The 12,945-nt window shown below is 40.0% G+C and overlaps 1 long non-coding RNA gene across 3 annotated transcripts in view; it reads right to left on the reverse strand.

The window, feature by feature from the left end:
* Window positions 1-12,945, reverse strand: part of LOC119480883 — a 142,452-nt gene that overhangs the window by 114,929 nt on the left and 14,578 nt on the right. For all 3 annotated transcript variants that reach the window (XR_005205022.1, XR_005205021.1, XR_005205023.1), the window contains exon 2: window positions 11,458-11,563. This is a non-coding gene — a long non-coding RNA (uncharacterized LOC119480883). The remainder of the gene's footprint in view (window positions 1-11,457; window positions 11,564-12,945) is intronic.

Genomic DNA, 12,945 nt, shown 5'->3' on the forward strand with positions numbered 1-12,945 from the left:
AAAAAGAGTTGAGTTTATAAAAAAAAGTGAGAATGGAGCTCCAGATTTACCAGACACTATTGCCTCTGGATAAAACAGTCAACATTCTACCCTGCTCATATTTGTTGGCAAAATTGCTATATTCAGAATACTGGCAGAATTAAAATGTTGCCGCCGTGCCACGGCTTAAAGGTTTTCGGCGTGTTTAGCAACTGCAGAGCTTTAAGTACAAACATCATTTAATCCTTTCAGCCATTTCTGCCCTCAACAGGAGCTCGCTGTACGACGGAGGCTATCTGCGCAACAATGAATAAGTTTCAAGCATGACTGACCCAAGACCTCTCGCTGTCAAACATAATCTTTGTCTGTGCAGCATGTTAACTGTGTGTTCTTTTGCTTTTTAACATGTCTTCTTCAAGCTCTTTTATACTTCTATTCTATTCCTGTAGCCTCTGACTGAGGCCCCCATCAGTCCTGTGGAAGTTAATTACGGGAGCCAAGCTGTTGAGGGGTTGAGGAGAAGCTTTTTTTTTTTGCCTGAATACTGGATACACACCAAGTCTGGCAACGCCACCGAGCATTGTCTGCCGTGATAAAATATGGACGGAAGTGCTGCTAGGCAAATCGTTTATCAGCCAGGTTTAGCATGCACATGTGAAAATGAAAGACTGTGCAATCTGCATAGGTTGTGTGAGCTTAGTTTAGTGTAGCCAGCGCCGTTTGTTGTGTATAAATGGCGTGCTGGCTGTCGCCCCTGTGGGACGTGATCAATCACACGTTGCCTTGCTTTGCTCTCTAACAGCTATGGGCGAATCTATTCAAAATATTCAAACTAACATTTCAGTGCCACCTCAACTGCACGCTTTGTTGCTTTCTGCGCCTTTTGTTTAGCGCCCGCTCTTCCTTCTTGTTACATATTCCAAATTATTAAAAAAAAAACATAAACTTATCTCTAAACTCTTTTGTGGCACACTCTGCAAGACCTCACCCATTTAAGCACTAATGGTCTATTATGATAATTAAATCTAACATATTTCTTCAACCCCGGGACAAGCTATTATATGGAGCATGAGCCGGCATGTTTGCTCTGTCACAAAGCGGCCTCTAAAATAACTCTGCATGCTCAGTTTAGTCTCCCGTTCCCAATTTGCCCTAATGAGCCGATTCAAGCTGTCAGCCGCCGAGAGAAAGGAGCTGTGATGAGTGTCAATCTGCGGCGAGTAGAGGGGGAAGACGGGGGGATGAACGGATAGGTGGAAGGAGGGAGGAGAGGTTTAAGGAGGTGGAGAAAGGTCAGGCACAGATTACACTGAGCTTCAGGCAGAAGGAGGTGAAATCCTACTGTTGACGGCTGGTGTTCACAAGACAATCTACCTACCAACTTTGTCTTTTTAATAAAAAAAAAACATATGTACAGACGTCATTTACAAATACGAAACATTTGCAGAGCTAAATACCAGAAAAAAAAAAAAAAAACAGTAAGGTGCAATAAATCTACATATCACTTTAAATTCAACTTAACATATCTTAATGACTTAATCATTGACCGAAACAATGTCATTCTCATAAAAAGCTAAATTCTCAGTGTTTTTCGTCAATTTAGAGGGGGGGGGAACCTTTAGTGCATGGCTATTAACAAGTAATCACAAGAGGTGCTATAATAAAGAATGCCCTTCATTTTTGCAGAGGGCAAGGTAGACACCGGTGTCCGGCCCTCGTCTTCAGAGGAAAATATGGAGGGAACTTAGGTGTTTGATGATGCGTTTAATTCACACAGGAATACATTAATATGATAGTCAGTGGAGCGGCAAAGCCCTCAAGTAAGGTTCTCTCATTAGTATGTTTCTCTATTTCTTTTTTTAATTATTCAACAAAAAAAAAAACGAGGAGCCGCATGACAGATGTATTGGCTGTGTCAAGAAGGAATGATTTGAATTTGAATTGTGCATAAAATCGTGCGATTATGCTCATTTGTGTGTGGGAACAAAATATTTGCCTCTAATGAGTGTTGGCTCTGAAGTCAAATGACGGGGGTAAAGCAATATTTATTCTCTTTTCAAGGATCCAGTCACATTTTTTGTGTGTTTGAATGTCATGAATATAAAATGAAGACACAATGCATCACAGCGACCCAATAACGCAGCACAGTGAGGTGGACCAGACACAGTCTACCACGCCCCTCGGTTGCTCCGACTTCAAACGCATACCATTTAGAGTGTGCAATGCCCCATGCAAGCTTGATGCGTGTACGAGTCATTCTCGAATCATCTCGGTGGGCTATTATCTCACTTTGCCATTGTCACAACTGGTTGGCGAGGCTTTCATCATGCTTATAGGGTAAACACCTGATCTGCACACACTGAGGTATTGTCTTCTGGGCTCCTGCTTAGACAGAATACAGCAGCTAACTGCGTGAAAGTAGAGAATTATAAATGACACCGCTGCACTTAATCATTCAAGAGAAAAAAGTTTGTTTATGAAACACAGCAGCAGCAAATAATATAGTTTTTTTTACAGCTTATCTGAAGTGCATTTTAGAGTTTATCTAGCTGGTTTGAAAGGGTTTCATAAGTCAAGGAATTTTCTTACAAGTTATGAAAACAGCATGTGCATTCAAGAAGCAAAGCCTGGATTGTGTTTAATATATTCCAAACATGTATCTTCAAACGCTGACAAATATTGAGGTTTGTTGCGAGCAGTGGGGTGTGTAAAGTATTCCCCACTACATTTGGCCTCATCTATTGGGGAGGAAATCTATCAATATGTATTTCTTTCAAGTAGTTGTTACTTGTTTTGAGGTCTTAGGTTACCTAATTCAGGCTGTTCTCATACACAGTTCGTAGCTATACCTATGAAAAGTAATGCACTGTAATTCGTATATATCCCACAAAATCAATTTGCATGTAATCTACACAATCATGAACCAGGAAGTATTAAGAACGCCGTGTAGGGAGGAGGTCGAGGTCGATGAGTAGGTCATAAAACTCTGGACTTCCGCCCAGGAGACCGGTGTGAAAACCAGAAGTCACCGTAGATTTATTTGTCACGTGACTTACGAACTTAGGTTACGCCACTTCCGGTGTTATTTTAACCCAGATAACAATCTCTTAACCTAATCTCTAAACATAACTAAATAGTTTTGTTGCCTAAACCTAACTAAGGCCTAGTTCACACTACACGATTTTAGCGCTGATTTTCTGCTCCCTGACAGTTTTTGGAGGTCCCTGACAAAAGCCCAAGCTCAGAGTCAAATCGGTGTTGGCTCTGAGCGTTATGTGTGAACTGCTCAAAGACGCATTCCAGATATCTTGCATGCTAAATTTCTGGAACCTGTCGGGGACTCCGGCCACGAGCTACAGCCAATGAGAGCACGAGACACAGGTTGAGGGGAAACCTGTCGGAGGAGGGGTCGCCTGTAACAATAAGACTTACTGTATGTGTTGCATTTGCAACACGGTGCAAAGTTTTTGTTGCACCTAGAGGAATAAATTGTAAAAAAAGTGCGGAAACTAGTGGAAACAGGCTATTTTGTTAACACAAGTTTGGAGATTTCATCGGGGATTCCTCCCGCTGAAACATCTTGTAGTGTGTGACCTCCTGTCGCCGGTCAGTCATGTAGTGTGAAAACCACAACGACTTCAAGACGCCCGATTACAAGACCGCAAGTTGTGTAGTGTGAACAGTACAGCAATCTGACCACTTTGAACTTGGTTTAAGTAGTTTTGTTGTCTAAACCTAACCAAGTGGTTTCCTGTGAATACAGAAGCTTATTTTGAAAAAACTGGGGCGGAGATTGACACAGGGAACGTGTTGCTGGACATTTGTAAAAAAAACGCCATAAAAATGAGGAATAACTTTTCATAAGGTATCATACAAACCGTTGTATGAGGATACATTGCCTAATTACAATGGTTGTCCACTTTAAAAAAAAAAAAAACATGGGCCCTTTAACTGATCGTCATTATTGTCTCTTGTTAATTTTCCTTGACACAGTTAACCACACTGGGTTCCCCTGCTTTGACTTGAGGTTAACATCAACCTCCTGCAAAAAGGTTAGGCAGGTAATTCATTGCTTGATTAGGCTCGCGCTGCAATTAATCACGCTTAAATGCATACCCTCACAGAGTGATCATTTAGGAATGATGATTAATGAAAGCGTCAAACGTTCCTCACGTTCCACTTCTCATTGGGCGTCTGCTGTAATGTGGGTCACGGCTGTAACTCTCGGCCATTACTGTGATCGTGGTTACACGCCCTGAAACGGGGGTCTTGTGAGTTAATTTTGTCTCTTATTTTTTTGCTCTTGTGTCTCCGGTCCTCTTTGAAAAGCCAGCTGCAGTTCAGCGGAAGTGCTTTCTGCACACATCAAAATACAGGTGCAAGGTCGAGAGGACGAGCGGCGCACCTTGTGGGCATGCGAGACGGCGTGTGAGATAGCTGCGTGTCAGTGATCGTTGAGTCAATTAATTATTGAACTTGGCAAGAGATCAATCGTTCCAGTAAGGTGATCCCATTTCCAACTGGCGGCATATTGAGACAGTAACCTATGACAATATTAATCACTAGCACAACAGCAGGCTAATTCCCACATGTAATTAGTCTACATTTTAATTCATCGAAAACTAGCACTTTTCTAAACTCGCTTAATTATGTGCTTACACTTAATTATAGTCCCCCCCCCCACCTCGGTTTGTTTTCAGTGCCACAGATGGAAAAACATATTTATTTTGGGGTGGAAGAGATAAAATAAAAACTCCACCTGGGAAAGGAGCGGCAGGTCTCTGCTGAGTTGTGCTGCGTCTGGTAGGAATTTACTGGATTAGCTCAGTCACAAAATGTGAGATGAACCACATTGTCAATCACCCTCGGGGCAGAGCGAGAGAGGAAGAGCTGTCAATCAAAGCGGGTCTTCAATCGTCCCATTCACATCGCCTCCTGGAATCAGTCTCTCCCGCTGACTGCTCTTTGACATTTAACGCACTGGGGCCACGAGGATGGAGAGGAAAAAACATCCTCAGATCCTCCCTTTCTTTCTCTGTCTGTCCTCAATCTTTGTGCTTTAGCAGAGGCAGATATGTGTGTTTAAAGTAATGACACTGTTCATTTAGCGCCAGACAGCGCAATAGCTGTGAGAAATAACTGTAAAGCAGATGAAAAAAAAAGTTGCTGTAACTCGTAAAGTGCTGTGGCTTGGCGTGCAATAAAAACAAAAGGGATTGGACTTGGCGGAGTTACGTATTGTTTTCATTCTGATAAATATAATATTCTGTTAGCGAGGTTGAAAACATATGTCTGCCCCTGAACAGTATCTCTTTTGGGCTCCTACTTTTCTTGAGATGCATTATGAAATTCACACCGACGCATTTGCTAAAGCTCAAATAACAAATGCGCCGAATTTACCAATCGAGTCGATAAAAAGAAGGAGGAAAAAAAGAAAATCTGAAAAACGGCTAATCTGCTGAACAGATAATGCCTTCCCTCCTCCTGAAAGATGCTGGGGGATGAAAAATCCAGCTGCAGTTTGTTGTCGCTTTTATGTGTTTTCTCCCCTCTTGTTTGTATTCCGGGGCGGCCGCCTGGCTCCGAGGTGAGGTATACAGAGTCATTGCTCTTTTGGCTCCAGCCCTGACACCTCGTGCCCTCAAGTGTGGACTCCTTAGCCCGCGATCTGATCAGCATCTTTATAGTTTATCAGCCTTGGGGTTCAATTTTGGCTTGGATGCTTTTACAAATGAACGCAATCACTGGTGAGCCTTCGCATCCTGATTGCATTGAGAGGAGCGGGCGGAGGAAAGTTTAGTGGATTACCGTGCCACTTGAGGATGGAGCACAAACACACCGCGGCAGCCGCAGAGGGGGCCATCTACCCTCCCCCTCCCCCCCGCCTGGGCTATTGGCACTCGCTGCTTGTACTCTGTCTTATTTCACTAAAATAATATAATTGTCTCCCGTCTTATTGCTTGTAAAGCCATCTTCTGTCTGCAGGCGATGTGTGTGATCAATGCACTATCTAACAGAATCAATTCTTCCAGGAATACCTTGTGTTTGTGAGATGATTCCAGGCAGCTGCAGCAAAAAAGACGGGGATCCTGTGGTACTAGGATTAGTTTAGCGACTTGGACCCTCCAGTTCACACTGAATAGTGTGGCTCTTCGCCCATTTCTCATGTGTGTGTGTGCGTGCGTGTGTGTGTGTGTGTGTGTGTAAAAACAAGCTTCCCAGGGAATTCACATTCATATTGCCAGTGATGGGCGTCATCCCTCGAACATCTTCTAAGCAGTTTATTCCACTTGTAACTGCTACTGTATTAGGTCCCCTTGAGATGTTTTCAACTGCGCTGGTGGAAAATGGTAATAAATGTCATGTCATGTGTTTGGTAATAAAAAAATACAGATTTTTATATCAGAGAAAAGGAATTTGTTCTTATCACTTCCAGTATTTATATGTTTTTATCACTATCAAGTATTTATTGCATCTATCAACAGTGTCATCGCTCTGGACATTGTAGCATCAAAAATGTGTTCTTTATAATAAAAACATATATTTTAAGCTAAAAAAACACAGTATACAACCAGAAAATAAGTAAATAATTACATTTTTAAGCACAGGCAGCAAAATGCAAACAATACTAGGGCTGTCAAAGTTAAAGCGATAATAACATGTTAGTGCAAATTTATCTAATTTCAAGAATACACAATTTAAGATACAGGATACTGGCATCATATGAAACTAGAAAAAAATCTAAGGAATCCATTGGTACCAACCATGTCATACTAGCTTGTTTGCAAAGGAGGATAAATAACGCTCTAAACATACGCAAAATTTTGGTGAGAAAAAAACTGTCATGGCCATTTTCAAAGGGGTCCCTTGACCTCTGACCTCAAGATATATGAATGTAAATGGGTTGTATGGGTACCCACGAGTCTCCCCTTTACAGACATGCCCACTTTGTGATAATCACATGCAGTTTGGGGCAAGTCATAGTCAAGTCAGCACACTGATACACTGACAGCTGTTGTTGCCTGTTGGGCTGCAGTTTGCCATGTTATGATTTAAGCATATTGTTTTATGCTAAATGCAGTACCTGTGAGGGTTTCTGGACAATATTTGTAATTGTTTTGTGTTGTTAATTGATTTCCAATAATAAATATATACATAAGTTTGTATAAAGCAAGCATATTTGCCCACTCCCATGTCGATAAGAGTATTAAATACGTATATACTACTAAAAATCTCCCTTTAAGGTACATTTGAACAGATAAAAAATGTACGATTAATTTGCGATTAATCGCGATTAAATATCTTAATCTATTGATAGCCCTAATCAATATACTGTATATTCAATTAATATCCCAGTAATGCATCTTCCCAAAACGACATGTTTCATGGCTGCAATGATGGCGCCTATCGCGTCGCACTACAATGATTGAATTAATGTCCCAATGCCAACCCTGACTGCCTGTTCCCAGTGTGCACCCCTCCTCTAATTCTACAACTAAACAATGATATCAAAAGTGAATTATGGGAGACCTCTGGGGTGGATCGTGCAGAGTAATATGCCAAAAAACTATTACAGGGGGGAAACTATGGGAATAGACCCCTCTGGAGGAGCAAAAAAAAAGAAAAAAGTGAGAAAGGAGAGAATTGAGGAGCCAAAGGGAACCATTTTGGCAGGTTGTAATTGATTGTCAATGGAAATCTCCGTGGCGTTTGTCTTATTATATCTCGTGTTTTTGCAGATTTCTTTCTGATGTAAGACCATAAGACCTGAGAAAAGAGCGTGATTGACGTTTCGAAACATGTTGTTGCAATGTGGTGTAAACTGCTGGCTTTGGAGAGCCTTTAGCAAAAGCAGTATCTAGCGTAATAAGCATGGAGAATTTCCCAGGAAGTACCATGGCATATTGAGTTACTTCTATGCGCTGAAAGAAAAAAAAAAAAGAAAAGGAGACTTTATGCAAATTCAGGTATGCCTTAGCGATTGTCATTCAGTTGTTTAGTCCAGCGGTTTAATTCGATTTAGGGGGAAAACAGCGATGCCAAATTGTGTCTTTGGATAACATCGCTGCAATGATTGAGTTATGCGTTATTGCATTTGAGTTTGTTGCTCTGCAGTTTCGGGCTTTACCTGAGAGCAGCGAGAGAAGACAGGTCCAAAATCCTTTCATTTCCTTCGTAAACCACATGTCATGTTCTATATTAGGTGGATAAAGGACGTATGTGCCTTCATGTCTGTGCACCTTAGATCTGGCTGGAGATTTCCCCTCTCCCCTTTTTTCCCTTCTCCTTCCTCCGCTCTGTTTACTCTCCTACAGTCTCATCTCCACGTGTCTTGTTTTGTCTTTCTTTCCCTCTATTGCTTCTCTCTCCCTCCATCCTGCCCGGCTCTGTGCAGCGCCGGCCTCGGCCCATTCTTTGGGTAGCACAGGAAGTGAAACTGTAACACAGAGTTCACTGGTAATTGGCCACGGTCACGCTAACCAAACAGGAAGGAATCTGCAACTGATTAGAATTCTTCCTCCTGCAATAATAGTCGTCCCCCCCACCCAGCCCCTTCACCCCACTTCACCCCCCGCCCCCCACGAAATTAATTACATTCGGGGGTCTATTCCCACTATTGGTTTTCCTGTTTTGAAGCTGCATTATAAAAGGGACAAATCCCAAGACAACACAGCCGAGCTAGTTTTTCAATTACAGACAGACGGGCGAAGTCATAAAGGGCTGAGGAAGCACAGGCAGGCATCCATCTATCCGTCTCCTCATCCGGACAGCGAGCTACCGGCTGGTCAGAGCAGTCAGCAAGTCACAGACTGCTGAATAATCTCTTCGGGACTCACGCACACACACACACATACGTAAATACATACAGACATACACGGACCTCACTGTTCAGAATAAACTTTCTAAACAGATGTTCCCTACTTCTTAATACTAACTCTAATATTTTATTGTGGAAAACAGGTAATTTGACAATTTGCAAATCTTAGTTGTTCCTCCTCATTTCACCAGAGTTTTTCAAAATATAAGATACACAATATTTCATATGAAATAATAATGATGTTTCCAATATTCGGTCTAGGGCTGCAACTAACAATTATTTTTATTGTTCATTAATTTGCTGATTATTTTCTCGATTAATCGATTAGTTGTTTGGTCTATTAAATGTCAGAAAATGGTGAAAAACGTCGATCAGTGTTTCCCAAAACCCGAGATGACGTCCTCAAATGTCTTGTTTTGTCCACAACTTAAAGATATTCAGTTTACTGTCATAGAGGAGTACAGAAACCAGAAAATATTCACATTTAAGAAGCTGGATTCAGAGAATTAGATTTTTTTTTTCTTAAAAAAATGACTCAAAACGAGTATATCAATTATAAAAATAGTTGCCGATTAATTTAATAATTGACAACTTATCAATTAATCGTTGCACCTCTAATTCGGTCCTATTGTTTCCAGGGCTCTTACGTTTGTAGAATTTATTCCAACAAATCCCAAAAGATCATGAAGAGTTTAAATGATGTAAGAAAATTAGAAACATCACAGTTGGAGTTTTCACAGTCTGAGTTTACTCTAAAAGGTAAATCTGTGATCAATCACCTTCCTTCTTGAGACATTTAAACAACCATTCCCTTTGTATCTGTATCATTTATTATCTTAAAGACCATTTGTACTGCTGTTCTAAGACCTTTAAACAGTGAAGAACAAGGAAACCTGTAATGTGAATGAAAGAAAGTTTTGCATATTTTATTTTCCTTCTATACACCATGTAAGTTTGAAAACATATATGTACCGATACATTATGAATTGTATGTTAAACCATAACATGTGCGGTGGCAGCTGGCATCAGCACCACAGGAAACCATGGACTCAACCATTTAACGGTCCGCTTCTGCAGAAATGTTCAAAAAACAATCAGCTCGTGTGAATGCTGCCCACCTGAAATTGTTTTGATGTTGCATTTTTGAACAACTGTTGTTGCTTGATGTGACATATTCATTTCACAAACGAGGTTAAGCACACAACAGACAGCGGGGCGCCACGGTGCACATTGCAAACGTTTCAATACTGCGGCACCTTTCAAAATAAAATGAAAATAAAATCACAGAGATGCATTTTCATCTCATCTTCACAGAGAGACACGGAGAGCCAGGGCTGCTTCAAAAATAAATGAATGCCGAACAATGTTTTTGATGTCCTATATTTAAATTTGTACGGTTACTTACATTACTCCTACTTCCCTGGTCTTGGAACTAATCCGATTGATATGGAAATGGGGTGCTCTGTTTCATGACAGAGTTGGGGAGAGGGAGAGAGAGAGAGAGAATTCCCAGGTTCGCTCCTACTCAAAATGTGCTGAAAACAGATTTTCAGAATCCTTTGGCTTCATGGTATTGGTTATAGGGGATTACACAAACCACTTAAAGCTCGACAATGAGCTGCTCATTTCAACCGGGAAAAAAAGTCCTTCATGCTGGACACATTCTCCACACTCGAGAGGTTAATCAGGAACAAATTAAGCAAATATTGTGATTGTGTCGGGCGCCATCAACACACATGAGATTATATATAATGAAACTAAGATTTTGGATTATAATTTTCTAGATTTAAGGCAAGTTAGTTTGTTTTCTGATAGAAAATTAGACATTGTAATATTGTTAAATGTCACAGGGGAATAGTTACAATTGTTATTTAGAGGCATAGACTGTTCCTGATCAACAAATAGAAAAATACAAAACTTGAGCAATGCGTGGCGAACAAAATTATACATGCAAACCCTTAATTTATTAAAGTAAATGTTGCAACATGACTTGGAAATTATGATTAATTTCTGCATTTATTTACAGCCCTATCTAAACTATAATGTTGTCCCAGATTGAATCAGTCAGTTGTTCACACTCAACCCTTTCATACTATAATAATAAAATTAAAAACAATAATTTTAAAAGTTCACAGACCATCTGATCATATAATGGCAATTTTAATATAAAAATATATATTCAATATAAATATATTAAATATGAAAAATAAAAGTCAAAATGCATTTTTTTTTAATTTTACAGTATTTTACAAATATTTTAATATCATATTTTATCATATTTAAAGTAGTATTTTTTAAATAAAAAATATATTACTTTTCCATCTGTAAAAAATAACACAAATAATGATTTTTTTTTATTTGTTTTTTGGGTGAAATACCGACATAAACCCTTTATCAAACACATACAGGCTGAAAGAAATAATTATCTTAATATGACTGACTGAGGTAAAAACAGTTTGTCATTTCTGTCAAACTAACAGCAGTCTACAGCAGCGTTTCCTGAAGCTCAATAACATAAATCACACATGTGGTATGCAGCTACTGCGACAGCACATTGAAACCAGCATCTCCGAGCTTCCTGCTACCCGGGCAAATCCTTATCTGCTGCGAACTCTTCTTTTTTTTTATTATCTTAAACAGCATTTAAAATCATCACTTACCAATTCCCCTTCTTTAGCTGAACAGCCATTCAAGCGTGTGTTGTCTGTCATTGGGGTTGAAAATTGGGGGAATGGGCTGGAAATTGGAACCACCGAGGATGTCGTCCTGGAAAAAGAGGAAATCAAAGTTAAATGAGATCATGCATGCCAAGAGAATGTTTAACCAAAGGGCAAAAAGGAAGCCGGAGATAACAGAGAAGAGAAAACCACTTAATGTTGTGTTACTGCAGTCTGTTTGGAGTCGCGCATGCTTGTGTGTGTGTTGGAGGGGAGAGAGGGGGTGTTACTTGTCAATACACATTTAAACTGTCATTTCATGCATCTGTAAATGCATACAGTATGTGTGCAACTGCATGTGTAAATGTACACATTTCAAGTAAATAAATGACAACGCTTACGATGATTTATGAGATCAAGAATGTGTGTGTGCATGTGAGCTTTTATAGCCACACAGGAATGTGATAGCAGAATGTGTGCATGTGCAGGTGTGTGTAAAGGTGAGGACGGGCCCCGAAAAAGTTCATCCCGTGATGCAGATGTTTGAAGTGGCGCACCAAGAACAATTAATCTGTGATTGTACGGAGCCCCAGTGATGCAGATTTCTTATGACAGGTTCACTTCACAAGACTGAAATGCTGCCCCACCCATGATAGACAAGCAGAAGCTTTGTTTGAACATGAGAGGACATCGGAGCGTAAGGAGCACAGAGGGAGATGGAGGTGGGAAGCATTCCTAACCTGTGTCTGGGAAAACCATGCATCACTTTTATAAACTATATAGGCAAAAACATTTTTTCATGCACTGGTCAATTCAGAGATATTGGGCAATTTTACTTCCATAACATGTCTTCTTTCAGACTAGAGAAAAGAAAACATCCAAAAAACATATTTAGGCGTTTATTTAACTACTATATCGCGTCTGTAAATTTCTCCTAAATTCACCAAAAGTTAGCATTAGATAATGACACGTTTGCATATTTAAACATCAAATTTCAAAAACTTGTAATACAAAAAAATAATTGTCTTGATGTAAGTAATCAACTGGGCGAGTTTCATGGTGATATTTATTAGTTCAAATTAGGGCTGTCAATCGATTCAAATATTTAATCGCGATTAATCAGGATTGTCCATCACACGTTTTTTATCTGTTCAAAATGTACCTTAAAGGGAGATTTGTCAAGTATTTAATACTCTTAACAACATGGGAGTGGGCAAATATGCTTGCTTTATGCAAATGTATGTATATATTTATTACTGGAAATCAATTAACAACACAAAACAATGACAAATATTGTCCAGAAACCCTCACAGGTACTGCATTTAGCATAACAAATATGCTCAAATCATAACATGACAAACTCAAGCCCAACGGGCAACAACAGCTGTCAGTGTGTCAGTGTGCTGACTTGACTATGACTTGCCCCAAACTGCATGTGATTATCATAAAGTGGGCAAGTCTGTAAAGGGGAGACTCGTGGGTACCATTAGA

The sequence above is a fragment of the Sebastes umbrosus genome, chromosome 21 (assembly GCF_015220745.1).
Source record: "Sebastes umbrosus isolate fSebUmb1 chromosome 21, fSebUmb1.pri, whole genome shotgun sequence".
Taxonomy (NCBI): domain Eukaryota; kingdom Metazoa; phylum Chordata; class Actinopteri; order Perciformes; family Sebastidae; genus Sebastes; species Sebastes umbrosus.